Raw genomic sequence first — 14,883 nt, 5'->3', positions numbered from 1 at the left:
AACCACTTCTTCATTTTAGGACAAGCACGTTTCTTTACACCTGAGAGCACTAGTGAAGAGGAAGGCCCGTAAGTGGAAAAGAACCGAGAGTGGAAACATCAGAAGGGGCACAGGAAACGCCATCGTTCAGAACGAAGTGCTCCCTGGAGAGGTGGAAACACGCTCCCTGACTTTCGTGACTCCTTTAGCTGAAGTCCCAGAAAGAACTAAAGGTCAAACGAGGGTAATTACTGATTATGTAAAGGCTAATTGTAATGAGCCGAGATAGAATGATTACGAATCAAAGCTTGATACTCCTTTTTAATATTTATTTATTTATCTATTTATTTTAGGAAAGGAAATTCCATAAGCAGCATTCAGCATTGCCCAGGTGACATGGACAAGACGTCTAGGGAGAGCTAGAGGACAGACACTATGGAGCAGAGCGTATTTCCTGCATGTGCCCAGGCAGGAGGGAGGCAGAAGTGGAAGGAATTTCCCTAAGAAGGAAAAGATAATTTTGTCCAGAAAATGTGGACATGTGTCCTCAACAGGTGGGATCTTGGAACATCAGCTGAACTCCTTCTCAGGTTTATGGCAGAAACAGAAGTCGAAGCAGGGACATTTTCAGCTGCAGAATTCCTAATTCACAAGAAAAGTGAGATTTTTCTTTGTAAATGGATTTTTGAGTTTCTCATCTGATGTGTGAGAGAAACCACAGTATTGTTTTTTGATGAAACATTTATGTTTGACTTTTTTTTTTCCAGTAAAAATAAGCGTCCTGAACCTTACCAGACCTTAAGTAGGAGACTTTTTGATAGACTGGACTGATTTCTTCGAAAGAGAGCTTATGGGCTCCAGAAATGCCATGCTCTGTCTTTGCCAGGTGCAGTCATTTCCCTTCGGAGTCTTTTAATCCTATTTCCTATTTATCTCATGCCATGCCGTCAGGTCAGGATACCCTGTAACACGTCCAACTGCCACTGGCAGTGGGTGTGGGTCCTGATTCACGGTGACCAATGCCCTCCCCTTCTCTCTCAGCAGCTGAAACACAGGCTTCACTGATCACACAGAACTGCTTCTAGGAAATCTTTGTCGAAGTTCCCTCTGCCGGCTAGATCCAGGCGCCTCTCTGCAGCTTTCCTAAGGAGCATGACCTCCTGCTGATCATGCGCTGGAGGTAAGACAGTGTCTGTGAGTGGATGTGAGAGTGTGTGTGTGTGAGAGACTGAGGGAGCGCGTGCTTTCTTGTGGGAATGAAACAGAATTTCTGAGCAGGAGCAGATTTTGTTCCTGCTTGGCACCAAGCATAAGAAAGAGGTTTGTGTCTCCATTTTCTTAGGGACTGGGTTGCAAGGAGTTACAGTGAGTGTCAGGTGTGTGTGTCAGGAAGGAAGGATGTGGAGGCTGGGGGAAGCTAAGACAACTCACACAAAGGGATCTGCACAGCAAAGAATGGAAGAATCGTGACTCTGCCCAGTGTTTTTCTTTTTGATATTTAGGGAGTTCATGGGATAAAAACCACTTCCATAAGCAACTTCTGTTCGAGAGTTCTCAGTGATATCAAGGTCTAAGTGGGGCTGTGCTCTGCTCTGCAGAGGGTGGGACCCCCTGAGATGGGCATAGGCATGAGCATCGGCTGGGCGGAGATACTGAGAGCTCATGTTAGAATTACCCAGGCTGTCCCTGGGCCTCTGGGACCCAAGTTGGGTCCCTTCTTGTTTCCAAATACACATTTTTATATGTCATTATTTTCTGCATGGACTAAAAGGATTTTATTTTTTCTGCTGGATCAAACCACACTAGGAGTCTAAGGTTTTAACCTTAACATTCTGTATTTTCAGTTTAATTAAGTCCATATCTTAGGAACTGTTTTCCTGCCAACCACTATAATAAGACACTCTTGTCAGGCAGGAGCTAATCTACAGTGCTCTCTGGACCAGCCCATAATTAATTTTAAGAACAAAGTAGAATTATTGAAAGTTATCCATGTTGAGCACATTATAGGGGCAGGGGGACAAAACAAATTAATTCCAGGGTTGCTTGGTCACCTACTGCCCAGGTGTTACATGGAGTTTGACGAGGATACATTTGGAACCCAGCTGATGCTTCAGAAAGCACCCCAGCCCAAAGGCTCCCAGTAATTTGTTACTAACAGAAATAGTAGCTTGAGCAGCAGCAAATTTCTAGGAGACAGAGATTTCATGGGTATCTTATTTTACATTCTAGTGCCAGCAGGAAAGAAATAATTTTCCTCTCCAAAAGCAGTGATTGCTTCTAGGCTTGATTCTGTCATAATGGAGGTGAAAGGTATTTGTGCATGCCTGTGCCTATGCTTGTGCGTGTGAGTGTGTCTGAGGACTGATGGCAACAAGGAATGTTGGTGTGTGTTTGCACTTGATGGAGGGACTGATACCTGCAAGCACTTTGCCAGGAGCATTTAATGACTGTCAACGAAACAAAGACAGTGAAGGGAATTAGCTCCATAGCTCATCTGGAGTTCCGATCATTAGTCTAACTTTATCTAAGTAGCGTGCTAGCCCCAAGAGGGCTAACTTTGTGTATCTCCCATAAAATGTTCAAGTGGAAAAGCTGTCACACACTAAAGAACACCACAGAGGGCTCTTGAGTGCCGTAGGAAGCTTTCTAGATGGGAATCAGAGGGGATGTATAAAAACACAATACCACTGTTGTCCCAGACAGCCTCCTTAACCAAAATAAATGTTGGATCACACCAGAACCACTGGCAACATTTCCAGGGCAAATCTCTCATGCAAAAAAAAAAAAAAATGGCAAGAAAGAAGAAAATCTTTGGGTAGGAACTACCTTATGAGGAGAAATAACCAATATTTGAGGATGGTGACCATGCAGTACTTAGAAGGATCTCTGATTAACAGTTGATAAACACACAAATCATATGCAGTTAGTGAGTCAACTGAGTCAGGAAGACCACCTGAGATCTCTCACTGCCTCCCATCCACCTCAGCTCTCTAGCTGCCTTCTCCTCACTCAGGAGTATTTTGATATTTCATAGTTTACTCCAACTTCTTCCTTCAGTTAAATAGTATCAGCTCATCTCCAGGTGCACTGGTCCTGAGAGACTGAGAAAGAAACCAACACTAAAGCTCGCTATATAAACATTTCTCTAATTGGAAGACAAGGCCATCTACCAGGAACACGCCTGAGAAGTAGAGCTCTTCTTCCCCACTGACACTACAGAATCGACACCAGAAAAGTAGGAAAAAGTGTATAATTCATGAGATGAGTAGAAATCAGCACAGAGGAATAAGAAATGTGGGAAAACAAGAAAACACCTCTCCCTCAATGGAAAAGAGCAACACTTCTTCAACCATAAACAGCACAAAATAATTCACATAAATGTCAGAAAAAGAATTCAAAATATTCATGTGACAAAGATGAGGATGTCTTTCAAGGATTTGAAGTAAGCGATAGAAACCATAAAAAAAGAACCAATTGGAACTTCTAGATATGAAGGCAGTATTACAGGAATTAGGACCTCCCTTGAATGCTTAATAGCAGATTGAATCATGTAGAATATGGAATTTCTGAGGTAGAAGACAGAATTCTGAGCTAGAAGACAAACCCTTTGACTTAGATAAAACCCACCAAAAACAATGAAAAAAGTCATTTAAAAAATGAGGACAATTCCTTTTCACAGCATATAGCAGCCAGATTGCTCAAAGTCACAGATAAATACAAGATTCTAAAAATGGCAAGAAAGAAATGTCAAGTCACTTACAAGGGTAATCCCATTAGGCTAAGATGAGACCTCTCAACCAAAACAATGCAATCAAGTAAAGAATGGGAAGACATATTCAAAATGCTGAAAGGAAAACAATTTCAACCACAAATACAACACCCTTCTAATGGGAAGAACAAATAAAATCATTCTCAGACAAACAAAAACTGGAAGAATTTACCAATACTAGACCAGCTCTTCAAGAATTACTAAAGGGAGTACTATACCAGTAAAACTAAAGGGAGACAGACAGAAATAAGAGAACAACAACAACAACAACAACAACAACAACAACAAAACAAGAAACTGGCTAACAAAATGGCAGGGATAAATCTATAAATATTGATCATAATGTTGAAAAGTAATAGATTACATTCTCCAATCAAGAGACACAGGCTAGCTGAATGGAAAAACAAGCAAACAAACAAACAAACAAAACCCAGAAACCCTCTATTTGCAGCCTACTGGAAATGTACCTCCTGGATAAAGACATATATTGACTAAAAGTGAAGGGCTGAAAAAAGATATTCCAAGCAAATGGAAAATCAAAAAAGGCTGAAGTTGTGATACTGATAACAGGCAAAATAGACTTTAAGACCAAAATTCTAAGAAGAGACAAAGAAAGACATTATATAGTACTAAAAGGCTAATTCACCAAGAAGATATAACATTTATAAATATCTATCCACCCACGTTGGGATCACACAAAAACATGAAAGAAAGACTGCTAGCTTTAAAGGGAAAGATAGACTGCAACATACTCCTTATTGGAGATCTCAATACTATTTCCTCTAGACAGATCATTTAGACAAATAATAAACTAAGAGATACAGGATCTAAACAACACTATGAATGAAGTGGACTTGATAGACATCTATAGACCTTTCCACCCAACAACCACAAAAATGCACATGTTTCTCACCCCAACCTGAAACCTTTTTAAATATTGACCACATGATAAGGCAGAAAACAAACCTTTACAAAATCAAAGGCATAGAAACTATACCCACATTTTCTCTGACCATGATTAAATTAAATTTGAAATTAATTTCAGAAAAATCTCTAGAACATAAACAAACATATAAAAACAACCTATTTCTGAATGACATCACACTCACTGAGGAAATTAAAATAAAAAGATTCATTGAAACCAATGATAATGAATGTATGAGTTTCCATAATTTAGGACACAGCAAAAGCAGTCATAAGAGGGATGTTCATAGCAATTAGTGCACATAAGAAAAAGAAGGAAAGGTGGAAAATAGACAACTTAATGACACACTTAAGAAGAAATGGATAAACAACAACAACAAAAACTATATGAGAAAATAAATAAAAAGATTTGAGCAGAAATAAATGAAATAGAGAATAAACAAACCATACAGAAAATAGATGGTACCAAAAACTTTGGCTAAGACTTTTAAAATTAAAAACGGTAAGTGCCAATGAGGCTGTGATGAAAAGGGAACTCCCCTACACTGTCAGTGGGAATGTAAACTAGTACAGCCATTGTGGAGAACACTTTGGAAGTTCCTCAAATATCTACAGATAGAACTACCATATGGGGACCAGCAATTAGCATAATGACTATGTTGCTGGACTCTCACGTAGTCGACCGTGGTTCAAGTCGCGGACCTGTTGGCTTAAACTCATGCCGGGCGCATGTGCATGCATGCCCAAGATCTCAGGAGGAGAATGGAGGAGAAGGGATTGCGGCGTGGCCATCCCCCCTGGGGGGAGATTTCTCGCTTTCTATCTCTCTGTTTCTCTCTGTCTGGCGAGTGCACACATCCTATAGCAAAAACCTCTCCCCCACCCCCCCCAAAAAAAGAACTACCATATGATCCAGCACTTCCACTCCTAAGTATCTACTGAAAGGATAGGAATACACTCAGTTGGAAAAGCACTTGCATATCCAGGTTTATTGTGCATTATTCATAATTGCTGAGAGCTGGAACCAAAACAAATGTCCATAAACAGATGAACACATTGAAAAACTGTGGCACATATGCACTATGGAATACCACTCAGACATAAAAAACACGATCCTGACATTTTATAGAAAGCGGACAACCCTAGAACATTTACTGCTAAGTGAAGCAAGTCAGACTATTAAAGAGAGGCACTGTGTGTCCCCACTCAATATTTACTGATTATTTCCACTCTATTGGAGAAACCAAAAGATTGGGAGATATAAAAACATGGAGAACAGCTGTGGATACTAGAGACAGTGTGGGAGGAGAGTGGGAAATGGGGAAGGGTAAGAGGGAGGGAATCAGAGGGAGAAGAAAGAAGTAAAACTTTTAAGGGACACAAAAATGGAAAACGATCTGGTAATGATAATGTCTTTGACTGGACTAAAATACAGTATTTTTCATGCTAGGAAAATTAATCTTGCATGATGTAATGATATACAGTGATTGAATGTATAAAAACAAAACAAAACAGAAAACACAGTGATCGGGGGTGCCTGCATCATTTCTTGCTGTTTTAACTCACTAGCAAGAGTTCAGTAAGATTCCTTGAACTTAACTTCTCCATTTAAGCTCCTTCTGAGTCACTGACTTAAAATATATGTTTTAACACCCATCTGGGCCAGTAATGGATTCAATGATAGCTGAAAAAACAAAATGTCCCAAACAAAATCAAAACAAATCTTCTATCTTTAATAGTCACATAAATTGGTGATATAATGTTTGGATTATAGTAAAAGCTCATCCTTTTATTTAGGAATAAATGCAAAGATATTTTTATTTAGACAAATAAGTGTACCAAGTAATTCAATCTACAAGTGCCCACACTGCAAAGCCATCATCTGGACCACTGGAGAGCTCTTACCAGCAATCATGCTGCAAAACCATTGATTACAGCATTAAAGATCTCACCAGGTCTGCTTCCCATTATTAGATACCCCAAGACGTATAGGGCTGGTGCACTGCCCGCTCTCCTACCCTGCCTGTGCACTTCAGCTGCTAAACCTCCTTCCTACCAGTCTCCTCTACTTTCTCGATCTCTGAATCCTAACGCCCTTCCTCACCAGCTGTTAATCTGCCTTGGAAGGTTTCCTGTTCACAGTGATCTCTTCGGTTGGTTGTGGTCTTCGCCACTCACTGGTGTATATTATTAAATGAATTTTCTTTTTAAAGTTTTTATTCAGAAATTATTTTAGATGTACAGAAGTGTCTCCTGAATACCTTTCATCCCCTTTTCCCTGATGTTAACCTAATTTCATGGCGTCTGTATCCAAATTTGAAATTAGCATCGGTCAGTACTATTAACAAAACTAGCGAGTTTATGTTGTTCTCTCCAGTTTTTCAAATACGGCCTCTTTCTATTGCAGGACCCAAGTCAGGATACTGCATTGAATTTAGTCATTTTGTCACCTTGGTCTCTATCTATCTCTGGCAGTTCCTTAAGTCTGTGAGTGTGTGTGTGTGTGTTCTTGACATCTTTGCAGAGGACTGTGCAAATATTCTGTATAATGTGCCTCAGTTTGAGTTCATCTAAGGTTTCCTGATGATTAGATGGAGGTTATGGAAGTGGAAGGAAAATACTGGAGAGATGAAGTGGCCTTGTCATCACATCACCCGGAAGGGACATGACGTCATGGTGACTTATTACTGGGGATGTTGACCTCAAACATTTCATTAGGTTAGTGTCTGCCAGGTCTCCCTACTATTATCATCTTTTTCCTTTTCATATTCTATTTATTATCAATGAGTCTTTAAGTCCAGCCACATTTCAGGGGAAAGAAATGAAGGTCTATCTTCTGAAGAAAGGAGAACCAAACAATTTGTGGGCATACACCAAAGCCATAAAAGGCCATGGGAGGGGTTATTTTGAGGCTATTCAGATGCCTTGTTTCTCCTTAATGTTTTGCTTATTTTATCATGTGTCAGTGGATTTTGCAAAAAGGAATTATTACTATTGTGGCCTAATGTTGCCTTCTATTCCTCTCAGTTCTTCTCTATTTATTATTTAGGGTTCCTCTGTGAAGAGCGTTTTGTCTATTCTCCCATTTATTTGTTTTCTCAATCATTGTATCAGTATGCCATGTACTTTATTTTTTGTGTTATAATCCAATCTTTTATTTGTGTGTGTGTGTGTGTGTGTTGGCCTTTAGGAACTCTCATGTCTTTGACTTGAATCTATTTTTAAAAAATCTCTCTTTAATTTCTGGCACTTCAAGGTGCTTCAAGGTCATCCTGTATTTTCCTGGACTCTATCTTGGAGTTAACTAAATCTACAAGGAGCTCTGGCTCCTGTTACTGGAGAAAGGCATTTGGAAATGAGGCTCTGAGACCAGCTGTGCTGTGGCTGTGTTGGCCGTAACTGGTTTGGGACCGTCTCAGGTGCAGAAGTCGGAAGTACGTCTGCATGAACATGCACACACGTGCGCACACATCCAGTTGTCAGTCTGCTGCATGAACGTGAGGCCGTTTGGCTTCTGCTCTAATTTCCTTTTTTTTTTGAGAGGGATATTTTTTACTTTAGGACGTCTATGCTCACCAGAGAGACAGAGACAGAAAATGAGAAAATACACCTCAGGTGGAATGGGCATGCCACAATCCCTTCTCCTCCTGTCTCCTCTCAGGATTTTGTGCACACATGCATATGCACTTGGTGTGATTCAAGTCACTGGGTCTGGACTTGAACTTCAGTAAATCACATGGCAGCCCAGTGTCTTATCCACTATGTCATCTTCTGGCCCCATCTAATTCACTTTTTATTTGGTTATTTGGAACTTCCCTGATAATAAGGTATGTGACTCCTATTTACAATTTACTTACTTATTTGTTAAGCTCTAAATACATGGTTTCAAAATTGCTAAAATGTACCCCTGTGAAACAAAACCACCGACTACAGTACAGCATTTATGTGCAGTTCTGTTTTTGTACTGTCGTACATTTTCCTGTCAAACCACCAGTTACCAAAGGGCCTCAGCTGCTAATTTCTGGCTCACTCTCTTCCATGAGGTGTTCTCACGTCTTGTACCACAGTCAGATTCCTTTGTCAGAGTCTGCTTCCCATCAGAGTTCCCTAACTTGCTTTGCTTATTTATTTCCTTTTATTTGCATGTAGCAAAGTTGACTTTCGCAGTGTGTAGTTCTGTGGATGCTGACAAATGCAAAGGTCACGTACTTGCCTCCACAGCTCCACAGAAGTCCTATCACCCCTCATTCCCTTGGTACCTCCTTGTAGTAAGCATCTCCGTCTCTGCAAATCACTTAAACATACACACCTACACTCATCGTGTTTCCACCTCCAATTTTTGCGTTTTCAAGAATGTTATGTAAATTGACTCTATCACATGTAGCTTTTAGGTTTCTCTCATTTTGCAAAATGAGTTTAAGTTTCATGACCAGCCATTTTTCTTTGAGTACTGTGTAGTATTCCACTGTATGGATACGACATAGTTCACTACCCCATCAACTCCTGAAGTGTTCTTGGTTGTTTCCAGTTTGGGCAATTATGAATGAAGCTGCTGTAAACTTTGCACATTTTTATGGAAACACAAGTGTTCTAGTTTTTACATGTCCCTCCACCCCGAAGTCCATGTGTAAAGTCACTGTGGCATAAAAAGGTATAAAGGCATACATGATATAAAAAGGGTGGAAACTTGATTCACTTAAGGTGTCAAAGGTGGAGCTTGGGCTGGCCAGGTGACATGGTGGTTAAGGCAGGTGGATCACACATAGCTGATGGCATGGTTTGAATCCTAGACCTGGCAGCTGGGAAACTACACAGGGCACATGTCTATGTGTGCCCAAAATCCCAAGAGGAGAGTGAAGGAGAGGGAATTGCCAGTGGTCACCCCCCAGAGGATACTCTTCCCCCTGCTCTGTCTCTCTCTGAAGAGTGCACAAACCCTAAAAACAAAAACAAACTTGAATTTTTGGGAAGAAATTATTGGTTGAGTGATACGGGCAAGACCCCTGTGATTAAGCCTGCTGTGTTTTAAGGAAAGGAAGTGCAGCAGACAGAGGACACATGGACACAGACTCAGCTTGCTCTGCTCAAAATTCAGCCTTCTGACATTTTTAAAGCCGTTGGACCTAACACATGGCCAGAAAGGTGAGTCAAATAAACCACTAGTCTTTCAAATTCACCCAGTCTCAGCTATTTCTGCAAGCAATGCAATGATGCGCCAGGATAGTAAGTTTTCGGTTCACTTGAGTGCCCCTGGAAATGTGATGCCGAGGTTCCCACACGTGCTGGGTCATATCGTAAGCGCATGTTGAGCATGGAGGCTGAAAAGCGGATTTCAAACCTGTCTGCACCACTGAGCATTCCCACCAGCAGCAGGTGAGCTAAATACCTTTATGTGGTTGCCACCTATTCTACTAGAACGTGTGGGATAATATTTGCTCAATTAATTTTTTATCACGATTACAGATAGAATCCTTACTATGTATCAAGTACTTTTCAGTATTTTTAAACTTCAAAAGTTTCCATTCAGTTGGAGGGGACAGAAAATAAACCCAACATAAAAAATTAAGATAATTTACAGTGATGAACTGTATTAAGAAGATGATTCTGCAACTGAGATGAACACTGGAAAGAACTGTATTTTTGGTAACAATCTCCTTAGAACTGTATCTGTCCCACATTCCATGACTTAGTGAGGATTCATGAGAACAGCATATGCACCAGGAGCCTCCTGAAGTGAAACCTTGTAAATGTGCTGTTTAAAGAAAATTTAATAGGGACCAGCAGTTAGCATAATGGCTATGTCGCTGGACTCCCATGTAGTCAACTGCGGTTCGCGTCCTGGACCCTGTGGCTTAAAACTCACGCCGGGTGCATGTGTGTGCATGCCCCAGATCCAGAGAAGAGAATGGAGGAGAAGGGATTGCGGCATGTGCATCCCCCCTGGGGGGTGATTACTCGCTTTCTGTCTCTCTGTTTTTCTCTGTCTGTCTGGTGAGTGCACGCACCCTATAGTAAAAAACCTCTCCAAAAAAAAAGAAAATTTAATGAACCAGATTCTTTTCCTGTATCTCTGGCTCTGAAGTCTCTTGGCTGCATAGCACGTGCACAGGAACCTCTTGAGGCAAGTCTGGGGTCTGTTTGTGTTTGTTTGCTTTAAATCTAATTTAATATCGAAGAGTAGGGAGACAGAGAAGAGAAGAGAGAGAAATGGAGGGGATCTCTCAGTGCCTATTTAAGGTAGACTCTGCAGTGTCAGAAAGGCTACTTGAAAACAATACAACATCAAGAAAAAGATAATTCAACTGGGTTTCAAATATTCCCTGTCTTCAGAAATACTAAAATATTTTTTAAGCCAGAGAGCATGTGAACATGAGAGAGAGAGAGAGAGAGAGAGAGAGAGAGGAGAGAGAAACCATCCCCCATCTGAGCTGGTCACACTGCAATCCTATTTCCTTGCATTCTCCATCTCATCAGACTCCTGGGACGAGCATGCTGTTGGCATGTTTTTCAAGTCACCAGGGCCTGGACCTGAACTCTGGTCGACCAGATGGGATCAGGTTTCCTCAACAATAAGCAGTTTAACTGTTGTGCTACGGGGCTGGCCTATATTGTTGTGCTTTGTTTCCAGTCTATGAACTTGAACTTCATTATTTGGAGAGACATCCAGTATCATGCATAGAAACAAGATTGAATTTAATGTTTCAGTTTAGGTGGTTTTGGAATTGATTTTTATAATATTGGATTTACAGTTCAATAAATTTCCATGGGGATGGAGGTCTTGTGTTCAGAGAAGCTTTTCTGATGGCATCAGTTTCTCCTATGTGAGACACAATAGTTACTGAACATAGGAACAGGCAGACTTTCTGACACTGGGTATTTTGTTATAAATATCAATCACGGGTCTTTGATCAAAGGAACACCTTAAGAATGCCCAGGAACTTACGATGGTGCCTATTTAGCTTTATTTTATTTATGTATACTTAAGGTTTCTTTTCTCCATGAGTGACAGAGAGAGAAAGAGAGAGCAAGCGAGAACACTCCCACAGGGTCTCAATGCCCGGATCCACCCCTGCTTCAGCTAACCTGAATCAGAGGTACTCGAGCACTCCACATACTCAGAGGTCACTGGCAGGGAGCCTGGAACTTTCCATGCCAGGCAGTCTGGCAGGGCGTATATTACCGCTGAATCACCCGTGCTCCTTCCCCGGACCCCCACGTAGGTTTCCAGGCACTGAACCATGAACTGAAGATGCCGCCCTTGTTTCTGAGATGATAGCCCTCTGTAGAAAAGCTGAGTGGTAGGAATAAATAAATTTCACCCAAAATAAAGCTGGAGTCTATGCCAGCTAAGCTCCAACGCCTTCCACGGTGGACTCTTGCAACTGATGCACTTCGAAGAAATGCATTTTCTCTGCATCCTGGTTATGGCGGACCTCCCCAACTTCCATGTGAGTGAAGCTAACGTTGCCTGTTCTTATGCCTGCAGGAAACGCATGTGTGGCTGGCTTCTGGAGACTGCTCTGTTTGCAGCTCCTTGAGGAAGGGAACAAGGCAGAGGCATCTGATGTCTTGTCAGAATTATGACAAAAAATATCCAGGACCTATTTTGGAAGGTTTGGTGTCATTTTTCTTTGAAGGAAAAAGCCTAGAGAGGTCTTCTACGTTTAGAAGTTTGTTCAGGTCCCTGTTTCTTCTGGAGGGATTGTAGCCGGTGAAGCTGAGCTGCAACATCAGCCCCTGGTTAATGAGACTGACAACCCAAGTGTGGAAAGGAGATTGACGACCACCACAGAATTCCTGGCCACACTCAGCTCTGGCTCCCACTGCTTCTCTTCAGCTAGAACAAATCGTTCTGGGGTCGTTTCCAACTTGTTGTTGTCTTAACCTCATTTTATGGACATCCTTTTAGTGAAATGACTACATTCTCCCTGTCAAGGCATGCAATGCATAAAACATGGATTGGTTTTGTAAGGAAGATAAATACATATATTCATACATGCAGGAGTGTTCGTGGGTGTAGTTGACCCTTGAACTTGGCGGGGTTTAGGGACACAGCATGAGGTAGTGTCACTCTCAAAAGGCCAGGCCGGGGAGGCCCTGGCAGGGTGAAGTAAGTCTCCTTTGTGGCAGGCTAGAGCAGACACCAGGGGGACTTGTCTAGGGAGTTGAAATGTAATGAACATTTTTAAAATATTTTAATGGAGTAAATCATCACTGGATGAAGCAATTAAACGTGATTGAAGAAATGTCTAGCTGTATATAGGGATAAGTAAAAATCTGGGCCCTGTGCAATTGCTATGCTACCGTGGAGACCATGCACCTGCTGGGTGGAGAAGGATCATTTCTGGGAACGGAATGAAGGATGCTGACACTCCGCGGCTGGGCAAGCTCGGGCCTATGGCGCGTGTATCGATCTGCTTTGTAGCAGCGCCACCTATCGGTAACAAGCATCAGGCCTCGATCGATGCAAATCTGGCTTCCTGACTCACCGCAGAAAACCGAGCTGTATTCATTGTTGAAGGGCAGTCGGACTTGGGACGGTCTCTTTGAACAGGACGCAGCGCGTTCCCAAGCCGAGCTGAGGGAGCAGGTGGCGTCATGTGTTAGTTTAGTGCTGTATCAGGAAACCTACCAACGCCCAGGACGGGGAAGATTTGCAGGCTAACTGCAAAGAAACGGAAACGCTGTCTGAGGACTCCAGGCTCCATATTCCTAGCAAAGACTAAGACAGTCGTCCCTTGGAAACCCCTTCAGGGGCTCTCTCCTTTTCCATATGTCAGGCGGTTGTGGGAAAGGAAGTTCGGGCTTCCCTGAGGATAAAGAGCATTGAACATGGGGGAAGGCGCTATATTCTGCAGGCTGACCTCGTGGCCTCGGGGTTTCCGAGGCTTTGAGGAGCAGGTGGCGCACCGACATTGGACACTGTGTAGTGTGAGCTGTCCGCCCACTGCGTCCTGGGCAGGGCGGCACCAATTGGATAGCTGGCCGGATAACGTCAGTGGATGCTTGGCAAGGGGGGATAGAACTGTTGATGTTGGAATGACGCCGCTTTGCAAAAATCTCAGAAAACACGTTGAATTCAGTGTCTCCTTAATTTTATGCCAAATGTAGTTAGAGTCACTAGCAATTTGTGTGTGTGTGTGTGTGTGCACGCGGGCGCAGTGAAGGAGAAGAGAGCTACTTAGTAGCCACATCAGTGTTCCAATTTTCTTAAAGATAGCTTCAATTCTACCCATTGCTTCTGATGGACCATTCCTTCCAATTCTCTCTGGACTGAAAATGAGAAAGCAAGATGGATGGGCCCTTCTGGTGTCTCAGCGTGGATCTGATTGGAATTGGCAGTGAGGGGCAGAGAGACTCTCTCACACTGCAAGTCAGGGCGAGTTTATTTCTAGTATTTCAAACCAATGCTCATGATCACTAATTTATTTATAGAAAGTAGCGGTAAGGCTCCAACAGCAGACCCTTGTTTGCTTTCACGTGGAGATCACAGGTGAAACTTCCTCTCTGAGGCAGGTGGACAGGCACGAAGGGAGCAGACCTCCCTTACGGTTTCTGCAATGAACCCAGACCCTGAAGTGGATGAGATGATAGCACACCACTGCAGGTGCAGACTAGCAGGACTTGGGACCTCAATCATCCTGGCGTTGAAGCCTCTTATCATGAACACAGAGTGAATCTTTTCTGCTCCCTTTTGCTTCTCAGAACCAATTCCAGAACCACATATGTTTAATCATTTAGGTCCTGAGTAAAATATTATTAATCACAAGATGATTCTCTCTCTTTCTCTTTCTCTACTTTTTAGAGGTTGTTGTCTTAGCCCGCATTCACTCACCAGAGAGACAGAGACGGTGAGAAGGGAAGAGACAAGTCACTCCCCAGGGGGGATGACCATGCCACAATCCTTTCTCCTCCTGGGAGGTGAGAAAGCGCCCCCCAGAGGGAGTGACCATGCTGCAATCCCTCTCCTCTGTTCTCCTCCTGGGGTTTTAGGCATGTACCTGGTGCATGCACCTGGTGCATCTTTCAAGCTGCCAGGCCCAGGACTTAAACCACCTATCAGCCATGTAGGATCCAGCCACCTTGACAACCACTCCACCGATGGATTGCACTCATTTCTTGAGTGTAGCCCGATGTATGCTGGATGCCTACTGTGGCATACTGGGTCACCCAAACATGTTACAGGTCCTGTTTCTTTCTTTTTTTTTTTT

At 42.4% G+C, this 14,883-nt stretch overlaps 1 pseudogene; it reads left to right on the top strand.

Annotated features, from left to right (window-relative positions):
• The first annotated feature begins 13,504 nt into the window (after window positions 1–13,504).
• Window positions 13,505–14,883, top strand: part of LOC102477234 (peptidyl-prolyl cis-trans isomerase FKBP1A pseudogene) — a 4,639-nt pseudogene continuing 3,260 nt past the window's right edge.

The sequence above is a fragment of the Tupaia chinensis genome, unplaced genomic scaffold, assembly GCF_000334495.1.
Source record: "Tupaia chinensis unplaced genomic scaffold, TupChi_1.0 Scaffold000144_1, whole genome shotgun sequence".
NCBI classification, from domain to species: domain Eukaryota; kingdom Metazoa; phylum Chordata; class Mammalia; order Scandentia; family Tupaiidae; genus Tupaia; species Tupaia belangeri.
The sequence above is the reverse complement of the archived record's forward strand: the minus strand, read 5'-3'. Positions and strand labels throughout refer to the sequence as shown.